Below are 4,586 nucleotides of genomic sequence, written 5' to 3'. Positions count from 1 at the left end.
GCAGATAGTACCCATTTGACCTGGCTTCAATGGCTGCATGATCAGAACTTGACTAGAGGAAGAAAGAAGAGGGAAAAAATACGATCCCCTACAATTTGATTTACTTGACCTATACTTATGGATGTAGTAGTTTAAAAAAGGGAACAAATCTTTACAGCAAAAATCTTTACATTCCCACCCCCGAGTATACAAGGTTGACAGGGATGGGCAACTTAGACATTGGCTACCCAAAAATGGGGGGGAGGGGCTACAAAGGCATGAAATGACTGGCTTACTAGTTTTTCAAGAGGGAGCTTAGTTTCAGGGGGTGTAGGAGAAGATAGACTCACCACTGAGTGGTTTCTAACCTGTCTAGATTAGGCTGGTGAAAAGAAATGGGGATAAGACTCTTGTGGTTCAGTAGTAAATAATTGGCATCAGGACTGATTGAGAATGTTGTAAATGTAAAGGTAGACATTTTGTAACAAAAGGAGGGGAGTGGTTGATCTTGCAGTCCAGGAGCAGAGGACCCTGGGGCCATCATGGGAGAAGAGTGGAATGCGAGACCCTATCCAGAGAAGCAGCAATGCCAGAGATGGAGGCAGAGATGATGACATGGTGAGATGGAGTGGTTGGGGACTCTACACTCAAGGAGAAAGAGGGACTGTGTGCTGGCATCTGGGGACAGGCTAGCTGTGCATGCCATTTTGTTGTTTGAATGGTTATATATTCCTGAGTGCTTTGGTGTATGTCAAAATAAAATAAATAATAAATAAATAAATAAAACCCAGAGGAAATGGAAGCAAATGCTGTTGAATAATGATGTATGTAGGGGATTATAATCATTGCAAGGAAACAAAATACGATTGGTTGAATGTAAAGCTGATGTTCTCCCGTGTAAACTATCACTCAATTCACAATGGAAACTTAAAAAACAATAACATAAAAGAACTGATGATATTGCAGGAAGATGTTCAAGCTACACTGAAGGCATTGGTGAAAAGCACGGCTGTAGCAATTGATGGAACACAAACGGAAATCTCTCAATATACTGATGCTGTGCTGGAGGTCCTCTTTCATTTATGACAAGAAAATCTGGAAGATAGCTTCCTGGCCAACTTATTGGTGAAGGTCCATATTTGTGATCATTAAAAAGAAAGGTGACCCAACGGAATGAGAAAATATTGAACAATAATATAAGCAAGAAAAATTCTCTGGGGATAATTAAAAGAGTTGTTGTAGTAGAAAAGCTGCTAAAAATGCAATCCAAATTTAGAAAAGGACTGGGAATGTTGGATATTACTACTGGCATGAGGTATATCTTGGCTGAAATTAAAGAACACCAGAAAGAAGTTTATTTGTACTTTACTGACTATTCAAAGGCATTCAACTGTGCGGTCATAACAAACTATGGAAAAATGGGTATTTAAGAACACTCAATTGTGCTCTTGAGGAAGCTATACATAGACTGAGAGACAGCCTTTCAAACAGATCAAGGGGATTCTGAATTATTCAAAATTAGGAAAGGTGTGCACCAGGGTTTCATACTTTCACCATAATTGTTCAATATTTATACTGTGTAAAGAATCTAAGAAGCTGGATTATATAAAGAAGAACATAGCATCAGGATTGGAAGAAAACTCTAACAACCTGAGATAGGCAGATGGTACAGTCTTGCATTCTGGAAGCCAAGAGGACATGAAAATGAAATACTTACTGTTGAGGTGCAAAGACAACAGCTTTCAGTATGGATTGCATTTCAATGTAAAGAAAACAAAAATCCTCACTACTGGATGAATAAATAACATTATGTTAAACGGAGAAAATATTGAAGCTGTCAAATATTTCATTTTTCTTGAATCCACAATCAGTGCTCATGGAAGCAGCAGTCCAGAAATCCAATGACGTATTGCATTAGGCAAATATGCTGCAAAAGACCTCTTTGAAGTTTTAAAGAGCAAAGATAACAGGTTCAGACTAAGATCGTTTGAGACTAATCCATGATATTTTTATCTGTGTCATGTGAAACCTGGACAATGGATAAGGAAGACCATAGGAAAAAAATGTGCATGTGAATGATGATGTTGGCAAAGAATATTCAAAGTACCATGGACGGACTGCCAGAATAAATAAAAAATTTGTCTTGGAAGAAGTACAACCAGAATACTCTTCAGGTGTTAGAATGGAGAGGTTTCATCTCTTTTATTCTGAACATGTTTTTAGAAGAGACCAGTACCTGGAGAAGGACATCATACTTAGAAAAGTGGAAGGTCATTGTAAAAGAGGAAGATCTCTTACAATGAACCAAAACATAGCAACTACTGTGATGATGACACAGAGCAGATCAATATTTCATTATGTTGTGCAGAGGATCAAAAAGAACTGGAACAAAATAATGTCACCCAACAACAACTATCCCAGTCTTTGTAACGCTGATTCAATTATTGGGTTTGATGTTGTTGTTAAGTGTTGTCAAGTCAGTTTCAACTCATAACAACCATGTATAGGGTTTCCAAGGAGTGGCTTGCAAGTCTTGACCCACCAACCTTGTGGTTGAAACAAACCTTAGTGTCAGGATTGGGTTCGACCATGCAAATAGGGTATGGAGTACTCTAATGCAGGGATTGGTCAGTTTTTTCATTATGCTGAGTTTAAAATGAGCCGTCCCAGAAGCAGGAACAGAAGATCTCCAGTTCGTTAAGACAGAAAAGGCATGAGCAGGATTGCATCTTTTGAATCCCTAGTTATTTGGGTGGACGTACAGCAGTGACAGAGGTAGCAGCAGAGAGAGGAGAGCCAATGGCACAGATAAAAGGAGAAGTGGGTGTCCTGGCCTATGAGACAAGTCAAGCTGAGTGCCTTCAAGTAGGAGGCAAACTTGTGGAAATGAGTGCTGTCTTAGGCTGGGTTCTCTAGAGAGAAAAAACTCAAAAACATGTTATATAGTAACATAATGGTTATGAGTCAGGCTGCTAATCGCAAGGTTAGCAGTTTGAAACTACCAGCTGTTCCCTGGGAGAAAGATGAGGCATTCTGCTCCTGTAAAAATTTACAGTATTGGAAACCCTATACAGGGTCACTATGAGTCAGAACCAACTCCACAGCACATCACCATCATATATATAAAAAAACATACATCTATAAGTTTATATGGCTCACAATTGTAGAGATAGATAGGAAAGTCCAAGTTCAGACCAGGTGAACCAACATCAGTAGGTGGCTCCATAAGGCAGGAATCCCAAGTCAGGGCACAGGATGGGGCGTGCAAGGCCCTTTGGTGGGCATCTGGTTTCCCAGGCACACTCGGCAGGCAGGCCCAGTAGACAAACACAAAATACAGCAGGCCTCTGGCACTGGTTCAAATAACTGGAGGTTGAAGGATGACCCAGATGTGAGATCCACAGATAGTGAGAAAGAGTGTGAGTCTATCCTGCATTTCCGTTATATTGGGAGCAGGCCACACCCCAAGGAAATAGCCTTTCCATTGATTGCTCACAGCCTGTTATCATAGAGTTAACTAGCCTGCTCATAGTCAGTCATCACAGAGTTAACTAACAACAACTGGGAATCCTGGTTCAATCAAGCAAGCTATCAGAGAACCTAACTGTCACAAATGCCCTTTGGGCATTTATCAGTGGTGATAAAGGAGCTTTTAACACTTGCTTGATCAGGCATTGGTTAATAGACTGCATGGCTGAAATTCCAAGGATCAGAGAGAGGCATGCCTGCAGTTTGACTGAGAAGTAGCGCTCCTAACCAGAGAACTGCAGTATCATGAGTTGTTTCTTATCTGGAATTATACCCTCTTCGATTTCCTAATATATGTCAAAATCACAAGTATTGTCTGTGAATACTGTTTGGCCATTGCAACTGATTCTCAAATCCAGCAGAGAAGTAGAGTGCCATGGGAAAAGGTTAAAGGATGGCGTTATGTCTCACTTCCTAGGATAAGCCTTGGGCTCACGTAGAGTTTAATTCTCCTTTTTCTTGTGTAGTCAGAGGTCAAACATAGACCCTGTGCTATTTTCTGGCAAATGGATGTCCAGCTTTATCAGCACCATTTGTTAAAAAGAATTTCTAGGCTGCATTTAAAGAGTTTGGGTACCCTGTCAAGTATCAGCTGCCAATTGTTGTTGTTGTTAAGTGCCGTCGAGTCAGTTCCGACTGTAAATCTGTGGGAGCAGAAAGCCTCTTCTTTCTCCCGTAGAGTAGCTAGTAGTTTCAAACTGCTGACCTTTCAGTTCGCAGCCCGATTCGTAACCACTATGCTACCAATAGCTGGGTGGATTTCCTACTAGGTCCTAAATTCTGTTCCATTGGTCTAAGTCTATCATTGTACCAGTACCAGGTTGTTTTCACTTCCATGACTGTGTACAGGTCTTGAGATCAAGATGTTAGAGGCCTCTTAATTTGTTCTTCTTCATTAGTAGTAATTTGCTTATCCAGGGTCTGTTTCATTTTCATACAAAGTTGTTGATTCGTTTTCTCATATCATTAATGAAGGACGTTGAAATTTTGATCAGAATTGCATTATATCTGTACATCACTTTGGACAATATTGATATTTTCATATGTTAAGCCTTCATATTCATGATCTTGATATTCTT

Source organism: Chrysochloris asiatica, unplaced genomic scaffold (genome assembly GCF_000296735.1).
Source record: "Chrysochloris asiatica unplaced genomic scaffold, ChrAsi1.0 scaffold00421, whole genome shotgun sequence".
Classification (NCBI taxonomy): Eukaryota; Metazoa; Chordata; class Mammalia; order Afrosoricida; family Chrysochloridae; genus Chrysochloris; species Chrysochloris asiatica.
This window is presented reverse-complemented; position numbering follows the sequence as displayed.